The sequence below is a fragment of the Bufo bufo genome, chromosome 3 (genome assembly GCF_905171765.1).
Source record: "Bufo bufo chromosome 3, aBufBuf1.1, whole genome shotgun sequence".
Classification (NCBI taxonomy): domain Eukaryota; kingdom Metazoa; phylum Chordata; class Amphibia; order Anura; family Bufonidae; genus Bufo; species Bufo bufo.
Window position 1 is genome coordinate 113586050 of NC_053391.1, and position 14966 is coordinate 113601015.

General features: G+C 42.9%; 1 protein-coding gene across 2 annotated transcripts in view; it reads right to left on the bottom strand.

Moving 5' to 3' along the window:
* Positions 1-14966, bottom strand: part of WSCD1 (WSC domain containing 1) — a 319116-nt gene that overhangs the window by 216214 nt on the left and 87936 nt on the right. The window lies entirely within an intron of this gene.

The following is a 14966-nucleotide window of genomic DNA, read 5'->3' on the forward strand; positions in this document are numbered from 1 at the left end:
AGTATCATAGTGCCATGCCATCTCCCCCCCCAAAAGTGCCAGTATCAAGTGCCTCTCTGCCCCCCCATGTCCCAGTATCATAGTGCCATGCCATCTCCCCCCCATGTGCCAGTATCAGGTGCCAACCCCCCTCCCCCCATGTGCCAGTATCAAGTGCCTCCCGATCCCCCCATGTGCCAGTATCAAGTGCCTCCCGCTCCCCCCATGGCAGTAACAGTCGGGTATTAAAAAAAAAATAAACACTTACCTCCATGTCAGCAATGCAGCCTCTTCCTGTATGTCCATATATGGAGTCAGTGCTTGTGTATTCTAATTTAGCCTGTTATTTCAGAAAAGTTCTGCTGGGATTCGAACCCATGACCTTCTGTATTAGAGGCAAAGCACTTAACCACACAGCCATAAGAGCTGCATTGCGACTGAAAAAATATGAGACTTCTACTGTTATAGCTGGCTAAGTGTACATCTATACACATGACAGCTGCCCTAACACACCCAGCTCTGCTACATCTATACATATGACAGATGTCCCAGCACACTCAGCTCTGCTATATCTCTATATATGATAGCTGCCCCAGCACACCCAGCTCTGCTACATCTAATACACGACAGCTGCACCAGCACACTTAGCCTACTATATCTCTATATATGACAGCTGCCCCAGCAAACCCAGCTCTGCTACATCTATACACATGACAGCTGCCCCAGCACACCGAGCTCTGCTACATCTATATATCTCTAAGTATTGCTATACAGTAGATAGATATATAGAGATATAGCAGAGCTGAGTGTGCTGGGGCAGCTGTCATGTGTATAGATGTAACAGAGCTGAGTGTGCAGGGGGAGCTGTCATGTGTATAGATGTAGCAGAGCTGGGTGTGCTGGGGCAGCCGTCATGTGTATAGATGTAGCAGAGCTGGGTGTATTTGGGCAGCTGTCATTGGTATAGATGTAGCAGAGCTGGGTTTGCTGGGGCAGCTGTCATATTTAGAGATATAGTAGAGCTGAGTGTGCTGGTGCAGCTGTCATGTGTATTAGATGTAGCAGAGCTGAGTGTGCTGGGACAGCTGTCATATAGAGATATAGCAGTGCTGGGTGTGTTGGGGCAGCTGTCATGTGTATAGATGTACACTTAGGCAGCTATAACAGTAGAAGTCTCATATTTGTTCAATGCTGCTCTTATGGCTGTGTGGATAAGTGCTTAGCCTCCGATATAGAAGGTCGTGGGTTTGAATCCCAGCAGAAACTTTTCTGAAATACAGGCTAAATTAGAATACACAAGCACTGACTCCATATATGGACATACAGGAAGAGGCTACATCGCAGTGCTTTGCCTCTGATACAGAAGGTCGTGGGTTCGAATCTCAGACACATCTTTCCCTCTCCTGAGGACGGCAATACAAATGACTCGTAAATGCCGGCCCTGCTGGTGTCACCCCCATCAATGGTGTCACCCGATGCGGTCCGCACCCCCCGCAATGCCACTGTAAATGAAATCTTCAGACTGTTTTCTCTTGTTTAGACAAAGACAAAGGAAAAAAAAAAAAAAAAAAACAGGCCAAGCACTAATAAAACCGAAATCACGGGTGTACAATACACTGTGTTTGAGCACTAGCCGCATTTAACCAAGGTACCAGCTCAAAAACTGCAAACAACCTACGAAGAAAAAAGCCCAAAACAGTGCCCATAAAATATAATAAAGCTTTATTGTGTATACAAATATCATAAAAAAGTTTTTTTATTAAAAATCACATGATGCAAGGACAGGTGGCAGAAAGGTGTCTTCTCTAGTTTAGTACTTGGGCCGTAAAACTGAGCAACTGTGAAGACATACTCGGTTCTAGTATGAGATCCTTCAGTAGATCCAGGGCACTATAGTTCCCATATAAGTAACCAGTGCACTTGTTAAGACCCATAACTCATCTAACAATAAAGGGGTTGTCTCATCATGGACAATGGGGGCATATCGCTAGTATATGCCCCCATTGTCTTATAGGTGCGGGTCCCGCAACTATATCGAGAACGGAGCCCCCAAGTAAAGGAGGGCGCACTGCGCATACGCAGCTGCCCTCCATTCATTTTCTATGGGGCCGTCGGTCCCATAGAAATGAATGGGAGTGGGGACCGCACATGCGTGGTACACTCCCATTCACTTCTATGGGGAGCCGGCTTGGTGGTGGCCGGACCGGAGTCCTGCAGCCACCACCTTGCAGGGACCTGTACCTATAAGACAATGGGGGCATATCCTAGCGATATGCCTCCATTGTCTATGATGAGACAACCCCTTTAATGAGGGGAGTATGTATTTTTATTTATGTATTTCTTAGAGTTTAGAAAGATGCACTAGAGTGAGCTTTTTTGGAAATATTGGGCATTTTTACTGAGTGTCTAAAGGATCACAATGATACACAGCATACAGATGTGTCCTTCCTTACCTTTCTTCTAGGCTGGACATGTCCTTGTATATGTGTCAGAAGATGACCAGGTTTTACAAACATGATTTTGCAATATAGTATCACGAGATGTCTATCCTATATGTGTTTGTGTGGCCACACATTGCTTTGTGAATTGCAACTAGTAAATGGTTTAGCTAGCATGTTGCATAAGGGTAGGATTACATTCTTAGTTTTATAATTGGCCAATATAGTTACATTAATTCCTCATTATTATTATTTTTTTATGATCTCTGCTTGTTGTCATATATAGATCAGCTGATAATGTTTACATAGGTAAAATATATCTTGTGCTTTACAAAATAGGTGAAGTTTTATTTTCTTTGAGCCACTCATTTTTTGCATTCTTTTAAAAAAAAGCACAGTCTCCCACAAATATGTTTATGCTCTGTCCTGTTAGAAAGGAACGTGATGTAAACTGCAGTGAAGACGTGGCATACATAGAGAAGTAAGGGCCCTATATCAAGGATCAAACCAGGCCCCCCAGGGTTTCTTCCTATACCCTTTTCAATTACCTGGGCCATTTTTCCACATACTTATTTGCTAAAAGTTGTTCCTTTAGAGGGTAGAGTACTGACCAAGTTTTCACCTCCAGTAGAAAAGAAGGGATGATCCTAACTAAGACTGGGCCCCCTCTTGCCCTGGGCCCCAGAGCAGTTGCATGGTCTGCCACTATGGCAGTTACTCCCCTACAGTGAAGGCATTCTCACCAGTGACTGTGTTTGTGAGTTATAACCTCCCTTCTGATCCTCAGCTGTGTCATGTGACAAACACTCTGATCTAAACTGACACAGGACAGGAAGTAAGTTACTTCTCTATTCATTCCTATGAGACTGACATTCCTACGAATACATAGAGAACTGGCCTCCTGTCCACACATAAGATGCTGTGTTATTTGGAGAGGCATAAAAAAGTAGCAAACCTCATGTTTGCAACTTTTTAGATGCCCTTTTAGGGGGGTTTATTCCACCCTCAACACTTTTCTGAAAGGGTGTGTGGTAAGGGTGAGACCAGCAGCCACAACAAATTTATTTTAATTTTCATCTGTTTCCTGGCACAAATGAACATAAAATTCTGGGCTGCGGTACATTTCTGTTTAGGGACATCAAAGTGCCTGTCTTGATAAATTTCCCCCTATGTGTGGCCACCCAGCGTTTGTTATCTAAATTGCAGTCTGTCAAGGGTTTTGCTAACAGATTGTGATATTGTAAGTAAGGTGTAACCGTCTCTGCTCCAGAAGTCCAGCAAAGTGGAAAGAAAGCGTGTAGCCTGATGATTTCACCTGTTTTGTGTTTGTTAGGCCTCTTTTACACTTGCGTTGTCCGGATCCAGCGTGTACTGCACTTGCCGGAATTACACGCCGGATCCGGAAAAACGCAAGTGAACTGAAAGCATTTGATGACGGAGCAGTCTTCAAATTGCGTTCAGTGTTACTATGGCAGCCAGGACGCTATTAAAGTCCTGGTTGCCATAGTAGGAGCGGGGGAGTGGTATACTTACAGTCCGTGCGGCTCCCGGGGCGCTCCAGAATGACGTCAGAGCGCCCCATGCGCATGGATGACGTGATCCATTCGATCACGTGATCCATGCGCTTGGGGCGCCCTGACGTCACTCTGGAGCGCCCCGGGAGCCGCACGGACGGTAAGTATACTGCTCCCCCGCTCCCCGCTACACTTTACCATGGCTGCCAGGACTTTAGCGTCCCGGCAGCCATGGTAACCACTCTGAAAAAGCTAAATGTCGGGTCCGGCAATGCGCCGAAACGACGTTTAGCTTAAGGCCGGATCCGGATCAATGCCTTTCAATGGGCATTAATTCCGGATCCGGCCTTGCGGCAAGTCTTCAGGATTTTTGGCCGGAGCAAAAAGCGCAGCATGCTGCGGTATTTTCTCCGGCCAAAAAACGTTCCGTTCCGGAACTGAAGACATCCTGATGCATCCTGAACGGATTTCTCTCCATTCAGAATGCATTAGGATGAAACTGATCAGGATTCTTCCGGCATAGAGCCCCGACGACGGAACTCTATGCCGGAAGAAAAGAACGCAGGTGTGAAAGAGCCCTTAGTTCTCTGCAGGGACTGAACTGATAGGATGCATCAGTTCAGTCCCTGCATGCTGCAGTTTTCTCTCCGGCCCAAAATACTGATCACTTGCGGCATTAATTGACATTGAAGTGTATTAGTACCGGATCCGGCATTAAGTGTTCCAGCAAAACGGATCCAGCTTTCCAGTCTGCGCATACACAGACCTTTAAAGATACAAAAAAAATTAATACCGGATCCGTTTTTCCGGATGACACCGGAGAGACGGATGCGGTATTTCAATGCATCATACAATGAGTATTCTTTTTTTTCTGACCAAGCCTGCTTACTCCACTTCTCTTTGCCTTCTCCTTGCTTTCTACGGTTTTTGACCTCTGACTGCTTAGTAACCATTCGATTGTCTTTGCATCTCTAACTTTTGTCTCTCTTGGTTTTTACTCAGCTTGTTTCTGACATTGCTTTGATGTTTGACTGCTCTGCTTCTGACTTTGGCTAGTACAACTACTGTACCTGTCTGCTCCACCTGCCAGTAGCTATCCAGAGAACACAAGACAGCTTAGGATTTCTAGTTAGGGTCCTGAAAGTGGGATTGCTTTAATCAGGGAGGCTATGCCTGTAATAATAGGGGTGTTACAGTTCAAGTTGGCCAGCTTTTGTTCAACCACATGGCTAGCGCCAAGTCTGGTAGTGGATGCACAGTTTTACTGCACAGATAAGGCTGAGTTCACACTTTCATCAGTCAAATCAGTGGTTTTGGTTCACAATAACTAATGGAAATAACTGAATAAAATGTGAACTCAGCCTAAAAAGAATGTATTCCTGACAGTGGGGTGATACTATCATTGGCATTTCTGATTTAGGGTACTTTCACACTAGCGTTTTTGTTTTCCGGTATTAAGTTCCATCCTAGGGGCTCAATACCAGAAAAAAACTGATCAGTTATATCCTAATGCATTCTGAATGGAGAGCAATCCGTTCAGGATGCATTAGGATGCATCAGTTCAGTCCCTGCATGCTGCAGTTTTCTCTCCGGCCAAAAATACTGATCACTTGCGGCATTAATTGACATTGAAGTGTATTAGTACCGGATCCGGCATTAAGTGTTCCAGCAAAACGGATCCAGCTTTCCAGTCTGCGCATACACAGACCTTTAAAAATACAAAAAAAAATGTATACCGGATCCGTTTTTCCGGATGACACCGGAGAGACGGATGCGGTATTTCAATGCATTTGTCAGACGGATCTGCATCCGGATCCGTCTGACAAATGCTATCAGTTTGCGTCCGGATTTCCGGATCCGGCAGGCAGTTCCGCCGACGGAACTGCCTGCGGGAATCCTCTGCCACAAGTGTGAAAGCACCCTTATGTTTTTGCACTTTTGAACTTATTTTAAAACCATTTCTTCATCAAACAAGATGTACTAAATGTCTTCAGCATTCATACTCAGTTTGTAAGAAGTTTAAACATTTTCTTATGACAATTTTTCATTCTGAAGAAGGTGCAATATTACATTAAATATAAACATAACATTTACTATTTGACAGAAAACATACAGTATGGTCGAACATGTCTGAAATGTGATAAAACGAAAATGTATTGGATTCATCCATTCTGCAAGATGAGTACAATGTTTTCTGGAAAGACATACAGTATTGGACAAGAATAGAATTGTATAAATTGGTTCTTGTTGATGCCTGACACATTCCACCTCAGTTTCCTGGCTGCCGTGTTCTAAGGATTATTCTATGGATTTGCATTTGAATGATATAGAACCATCTTTTCCAGATAATTATATTATATTCATTTTAGTAACCATATAGTTTCCATGAGAGTGTGAAGCCTTCAGGTTTTCAACCTTACGTTTTAGAACTATAGATAATGCTCTATTGATTTAATAAACAATTGCAAAAATGGACAGCACATCCCAATGTGTAGGTGCACGCTGCCATGGCTAGAAACATACAGGTAAAAAAGAGACAATGCAGCAGCTGCTAATTTGTTATGATGTAGGGTGAACTATCACCCTAGAAGATGTGGCGGCTGCTGCTACAGGGCCTACAGTGGCGGGGAACTGTTAGGCCCCTTTCACACGGGAGAGTATTCTGCGCGGATGCGATGCGTGAGTTGAACGCATTGCACCCGCACTGAATCCTGACCCATTCATTTCTATGGGGCTGTGCACATGAGCGGTGATTTTCACGCATCACTTGTGCGTTGCGTGAAAATCACAGCATGTTCTATATTCTGCGTTTTTCACGCAACGCAGGCCCCATAGAAGTGAATGGGGCTGCGTGAAAATCACAAGCATCGGCAAGCAAGTGCGGATGCGGTGCGATTTTCACGCACGGTTGCTAGGAGACTATCGGGATGACGACCCGATCATCATTATTTTCCCTTATAACATGGTTATAAGGGAAAATAATAGCATTCTGAATACAGAATGCATAGCAAAATAGGGCTGGAGGGGTTAAAAAAAAATTTAAAAAAAAATATTAAACTCACCTTAATCCACTTGTTCGTGCAGCCGGCATATCTTCTGTCTTCATCTGTGAGCAATAGGACCTTTGATGAAGTCACTGCGTTTATCACATGGTCCATCACATGATCCATCACCATGGTGATGGATCATGTGATGGGCGTAGTGACGTCATCAAAGGTCCTATTGCTCACAGCACAGATGAAAACAGAAGAGATGCCGGGCTGCGCGAGCAAGTGGATTAAGGTGAGTTTAATTTTTATTTTATTTTTTTAACCCCTCCAGCGCTATTTTACCATGCATTCAGTATTCAGAATGCTATTATTTTCCCTTATAACCATGTTATAAGGGAAAATAATACAATCTACAGAACACCGATCCCAAGCCCGAACTTCTGTGAAGAAGTTCGGGTACCAAACATGAGCGATTTTTCTCACGCGAGTGCAAAATGCATTACAATGTTTTGCACTCGCGCGGAAAAATCGTGCATGTTCTCGCAACACACCTGCACCTTTTCCCGCAACGCCCGTGTGAAACCAGCCTTAGGCCCGGGCCTTACCTGCCTGTACAAACACACACAAAGTAATAATGATTGTCTGTCATCCATTATGACCCAGGCCTCATTCCACAGCCTGTGCTCTCCGCAGCAGGCATAATACAGTGAAATCATCACACCTGATAGGGTGAGTAGAAAAGTGCATGGGTCGAGGATCATCCTCTGGCCTGTGCACTCTCCTACTCAGCAGGCATGATTATTTCACTGCATCACGCCTGCTGCTGGGAATAGCTGGATGTGCTCCGTTCACTGGGTGAAAGGGGCTAAGTGAGAATTACCTTTTTTTTTGTTTTATTTATTAGGGACTTTACTAATATACTGGTGACACTACTGGGGAGCACTGCTGTATGGGGACGTTAAGTGGGAACACTACTATGAGGGGGTTCCAGGAGACATAACTACTGTGCGGGGGCTCTATGGAGCCATTCTCCTGTTCGGAGGCACTAAGCAGAAATAACAACTGAGTGGTTGGGGGCTGCATGGAAAGGAAGGGTAGTCTTGACTAGTTGCTCGGGGGAGGGAAGCATTCAAAAATTTTCTATGGACCCTAGTCTTTTCTAGATATGCCCCCAGTAGCTATGGAGCTTCTCCAGCATACAAAATATATAGCATCTCACATTGATATATGTGTCAATTGCCAACAGACGTGTGGTACCTCAGTTCAGCACTGTACTACAGAGGTAACTTGGGGGAATCTTTGTAATAGCATCACATGGCACATTCATATGGTATCTGAGCAGGGTTTCTCAACTCCGGTCCTCGGGACCCACCTAACGATCAGGATTTCAGAATATCCCACAGAATGAATACCTGTAGTAAGTCCTGATGCATGGATACTAATTATATCACCTGCTCAATATTAACGAAATCTTAAAAACATGACTGGTAGGTGGGTCCAGAGGACCGGAGAAACCATGTATCAGAAGCATAGAGAAGTAGAACACTGGGCCCTTAGACTTCTGTGGGAACTTTATTACGGCTATGCAGAACTTCTGAACTTTTATACAGAGATATAATACAGCCGTGTGCATGATGCCTAACTCTTAGTTTAATTTGAATGTGGATAAAGCTTGGGAAGCAGGAACATCAAACAGCAAGTGATCGAATGTCTACAAAATTCACACATGACAACGAAATCAATTCCCCTAGTAGAAAAGAAAAATGTATCTAACAATATACCCAGCAGACCATTGAAACACCACTTTAACAAAAGGAATATTGCATAAATGTCTTTTTAACAAATATATCAAATGGACCATAGCAGTGCTGCTTTAAAAAATAAATGGTGCTTAAATTGATATAAACTGATAACTGTTTTACAATCTGTCTTTCTATTACACCCAATGGTTCACATAAAACTCATTCTGGTTGCAGATTTTGTGTATAAAAGAAAAACAATGTACTATACACTAAATCAGATTGGATTCAGGATATTGAGAGGGAGAACAAGTAGGCCATTATTTCTTGATCTCAGAGACATTTACAATACATTCAGACCATTATGTCTTTTAAGATAACCTCACCCCAAGCTAATGCATTAAAGAGGACTTAGGACCTCTATCGACTTATCTAATTTAGTAACCCCTTACGTTGCCCATGGAGTAATGATTCGGGAACAACTTTTCCTGTAACTTTATTTTGTTACTAGAGGTTTATGAATGAATCTTCAACGAGGTGTTAGTGTCTCCACACAGTATTACACTACGACTCTGTTTGTGTCAGACTGGGGATACACCCCCAACTAGTAACATCTAGTTGCAGACTCACTCAAAAACTTCTAGTACCAATAACTGAAGACCAGAACAAAATAGAGCCATAGTCAAAGATAATCCATAATTCTTAAAGGGGTTTTCCAGTTTATTTTTTTATTCTTTATGTGTTTGTTTAAATAAAAGGAACTCAAACATTTTTAATACACATGCATTTTAAATTCTTTACCATTCCTTTCTTATATCAAGCAGTTGACCCATATACATATGCACAGTAGGATGGTTTAGTCCTGTGTAATCTATCGATGGCCTAACTGAAACATAGCATCTGTCATGCGACACCCTTCACATCTTATATTTCTTTACATTCAGTAAGCAACTGTGTTACTTGACATACATGTGCTAGGTCAGCACAAAGGACAAATCCATATGCTAAATAAATAAGACTAGTGGTAGATTAATGATTTTGATTGTGGTTATTACAGTAACTACATGTCATGGCGGACAGGATATCAGACACATAGAAAAATAAACAAATAAGTTTCTAGGCGAGAAGCTGGGGATCCAGGTCACCTCCTGACAAATCCCTACCAGCTCCCCCTATTCTGCTATGCCCACATTCAGACCCTTAAGGTGGGAATAATGTGTCCACATGCCTGGGCTGAAAATACCCTAAGGTCCCTAAGATGGTGAAAGGGGGATAGAGGCAGCCTGCTCCCTCAGAACCTGGAGGGGCAGGCGTCTTTCTAACAGCCTAGACAGCAAACCACAAGAAAACAGAAACCAACTTATCTTTCAGAGCAGGAACAGCCAATCCTTCCTTCCTTCCTTGCTTTCACAAAGCCAGCCAGAAGCTATAAACCGCAAGGAACACTGGGAGTGGGTGTGATTTAAACTGAAACCAACGACCCCATCCAGTGCACCTGAAGGGAGGCGCATCTAGCTCGACTCCAAAACAAAACAAAACAAAACAAAACAAAACAAAAGGCTAGACACGTGCTGCTAATCTAACAGACCTCCGTACATAGCCTGAGCAGGGCATGACACTACATCAATGTGTGTATTTACATGGCTACCTGTCTGTAGGTGATGTTTCAAAATGGCTGTCTAGGTGATATTGTAGAATGGCTGCCTGTCTCCAAGTGATCTTGTCATGTTGTTAACCCCTTAAGGACATAGGACGTACCGGTACGCCCTATTTCCTGAGTCCTTAAGGACCAAGGACGTACCGGTACGTCCTAACTTTAAATAGGCATTCCGGCGCCCCAGGGGTTAATCTGAACAGGATGCCGGCTGAAATCATTCAGCCGGCATCCTGTCACAACGCCAGGGGGTCATGTGACCCCCCCCCCGTGTCGGCGATCGCAGCAAACCGCAGGTCAATTCAGACCTGCGGTTTGCTGCGCTTTTTGCAGTTTCTGATCCCCGCGGTCCCTGACCACGAAGATCAGAAACTTTAGAGTGCCTAAAATCAATATTTTTCACCCCCCCCCCCCCCGCACCCCTGCACGATTTGATGCCGGCGGGTGGTGCGGGGGGGTGTAGCAGGCGGTGGGGGCGTTGCGGAAGGCGGGCGGGGCGGCATCGCGATCCCCCGCACACCTCCCCTTGAATGATCGTTGGCTTCCAGTGGGTATACCAGGGTGCCAGCACATTGCTGGCACCCTGGTATAAACGGCTGACATCTGTGCAGATGTCAGCCGTTTAACCCTTTCCATACCGCGGTCCGTACGGACCGCTGTATGGAAAAAGTTAACTGTCATCGGTCAGGGAGCTCCCTCCCTCTCCATCGGGGGGCTAATGTGCCTTTTCAGCCCCCCGATGGAGAGGGAGAGAGCCCCCCGACAGCCCCCCTCAGCCCTGTGCTTACCCTTCCCCGTCTGCTCAGTTGTGGCAGACGGGGAAGGTTCCCATGGCAACAGGGAAGGCGTCCTGCTGTCCATGGTGCTGAACAGATCTATGCTAAAAGCATAGATCTGCTCAATGTAAGTAAAATACAGTGCAGAGCCCTATATAGGGTTCTGTACTGTATTATACAGACATCAGACCCACTGGATCTTCAAGAACCAAGTGGGTCTGGGTCAAAAAAAATGAAAAAAAAAAGTGAAAAAAGTTAAGATAAAAAAAAAACATTTATCACTGAATAAAAATTTAAAAAATAAAATAAACTACACATATTAGGTATCTCCGCGTCCGTAACGACCTGATCTATAAAACGGTCATGTTACTTTCCCCGCATGGTGAACACCATAAAAATAAAAAAATAAAAACTGAGAAAATTTAAATTTTGCCCACCTTACTTCCCAAAAAAGGTAATAAAAGTGATCAAAAAAGTCGCATGTACGCCAAAATAGTACCAATCAAACCGTCATCTCATCCCGCAAAAAATGAGACCCTACTCAAGATAATCGCCCAAAAACTAAAAAAAACTATGGCTCTTAGACTATGGAAACCCTAAAACATGATTTTTTTTTGTTTCAAAAATGAAATCATTGTGTAAAACTTACATAAATAAAAATAAAGTATACATATTAGGTATCGCCGCGTCCGTATCGACCGTCTCTATAAAAATATCACATGACCTAACCCCTCAGATGACCACCGTAAAAATGAAGAAAAAAAACGGGGTAAAAAAAGCAATTTTTTGCCATCTTACGTCACAAAAAGTGTAATAGCAAGCGATCAAAAAGTCATATTCACCCCAAAATAGTGCCAATCAAACCGTCATCTCATCCCGCAAAAAATGAGACCCTACTCAAGATAATCGCCCAAAAACTGAAAAAAACTATGGCTCTTAGACTATGGAGACACTAAAACATTTTTGGGGTTTTAAAAATGAAGTTATTGTATAAAACTTACATAAATAAAAAAAAATGTATACATATTAGGTATCGCCGCGTCCGTGACAACCTGCTCTATAAAATTACCACATGATCTAACCTGTCAGATGAAAGTTGTAAATAACAAAAAAAAAAAAACGTGCCAAAAAATCTATTTCTTGTTACCTTGCCGCACAAAAAGTGTAATATAGATCAACCAAAAATCATATGTACCCTAAACTAGTACCAACAAAACTGCCACCCTATCCTGCCGTTTCTAAAATGGGGTCACTTTTTTGGAGTTTCTACTCTAGGGGTGCATCAGGGGGGCTTCAAATGGGACATGGTGTCAAAAAAACCAGTCCAGCAAAACCTGCCTTCCAAAAACCGTATGGCATTCCTTTCTTTCTGCGCCCTGCCGTGTGCCCGTACAGCGGTTTACGACCACATATGTGGTGTTTCTGTAAACTACAGAATCAGGGCCATAAATAATGAGTTTTGTTTGGCTGTTAACCCTTGCTTTGTAACTGGAAAAAAGATATTAAAATGGAAAATCTGGCAAAAATTTGAAATTTTGAAATTGTGTCTCTATTTTCCATTAAATCTTGTGCAACACCTAAAGGGTTAACAAAGTTTGTAAAATCAGTTTTGAATACCTTGAGGGGTGTAGTTTCTTAGATGGGGTCCCTTTTATGGAGTTTCTACTCTAGGGGTGCATCAGGGGGGCTTCAAATGGGACATGGTGTCAAAAAAACAGTCCAGCAAAATTAGCCCTCCAAAAACCAAACGGCGCACCTTTCACTCTACGCCCCGCTGTGTGGCCATACAGTAGTTTACGGCCACATATGGGGTGTTTCTGTGAACAGCAGAGTCAGGGCAATAAAGATACAGTCTTGTTTGGCTGTTAACCCTTGCTTTGTTAGTGGAAAAAATGGGTTAAAATTGAAAATTAGGCAAAAAAGTTAAATTCTCAAATTTCCTCTCCATTTGCCAATAACTCTTGTGCAACACCTAAAGGGTTAACGACGTATGTAAAATCAGTTTTGAATACCTTGAGGGGTGTAGTTTCTTAGATGGGGTCACTTTTAGGCTACTTTCACACTAGCGTTCGGGGCTCCGCTTGTGAGTTCCGTTTGAAGGCTCTCACAAGCGGCCCCGAACGGATCCGTCAAGCCCTAATGCATTCTGAGTGAATGCGGATCCGCTCAGAATGCATCAGTTTGGCTCCGTTTGTCCTCCGCTCCGCTCAGCAGGCGGACCCCTGAACGCAGCTTGCAGCGTTCGGGTGTCCGCCTGGCCGTGCGGAGACAAACGGATCCGTCCAGACTTACAAAATAAGTCAATGGGGACGGATCCGTTTGAAGTTGACACAATATGGCTCAATTTTCAAACGGATCCGTCCCCCATTGACTTTCAATGTAAAGTCAAAACGGATCCGTTTGCATTATCATGAACAAAAAAAAAAAAAAAAAAAAAATTTTCTGAACGGATCTAAGCGTTTGCATTATAGGTGCGGATCCGTCTGTGCAGATACCAGACGGATCCGCACCTAACGCAGGTGTGAAAGTAGCCTTAGGGAGTTTCTACTCTAGGGATGCATCAGGGGGCTTCAAATGGGACATGGTGTCAAAAAAAAAAACAGCCCAGCAAAACCTGCCTTCCAAAAACAAAACGGCGCACCTTTCACTCTACGCCCCGGTGTGTGGCCGTACAGTAGTTTACGGCCACATATTGGGTGTTTCTGTAAACGGCAGAGTCAGGGCAATAAAGATACAGTCTTGTTTGGCTGTTAACCCTTGCTTTGTTAGTGGAAAAAATGGGTTAAAATGAAAAATTTGACAAAAAAATTTAATTCTCAAATTTCCTCCCCATTTGCCAATAACTCTTGTGCAACACCTAAAGGGTTGACAATGTATGCAAAATTAGTTTCTTAGATGGGGTCATTTTTGGGTGGTTTCTATTATGTAAGCCTCGCAAAGTGACTTCAGACCTGAACTGGTCCCTAAAAATTGAGTTTTTGTAAATTTCGGAAAAATTTCAAGATTTGCTTCTAAACTTCTAAGCCTTATAACATCCCCAAAAAATAAAATATCATTCCCAAAATAATTCAAGCATGAAGTAGACATATGGGGAATGTAAAGTCATCACAATTTTTTGGGGTATTACTATGTATTACAGAAGTAGAGAAACTGAAACTTTGAAATTTGCAAATTTTTCAAAATTTTTGGTAAATTAGGTATTTTTTTGTGCAAAAAAAATAATTTTTTTGACTTCATTTTACCAGTGTCATGAAGTACAATATGTGACGAAAAAACAATCTCAGAACGGCCTGGATAAGTAAAAGCGTTTTAAAGTTATTAGCACTTAAAGTGACACTGGTCAGATTTCCAAAAAATGGCCTGGTCCTTAAGGTGAAAATGAGCCCGGTCCTTAAGGGGTTAATAAAGTTTAGTGTGAAAAAAAACACAACACAACACAGACACAGATCTGTTTCTACACAGACACTGACAGACATGTTGAGGTACTGCTGCAGTAATACTGTTATGTTCTGATCCTCAATACTTTACTATTACTTGTTAGATTACTGGGCAGTTACTTGTGAGGGGCACATGATGGCTCCCATGATGCCATATTTAGTCCTATCCAGCTCTCCTATGGATGCATTTTACAGGACTAAAATAGGCCATACCATTTTTTATATTTTTTTCTGTAGGGAGAGGCTAATGTTTGGATATAATAAAAGTCTGCAGGTAAAATTTTAATTAGATGTATATTTTAAAAAATTGTTCAACATCCTATTCTCTAAATAAATAAGTGTAATCAGTAAGACTGAAATACCTCATTAATGCACAAGTAATACAATTATTTAGCAAAACAGACACGTCAGCAAAGGTGACAGGCCCCCTTTAACTGCT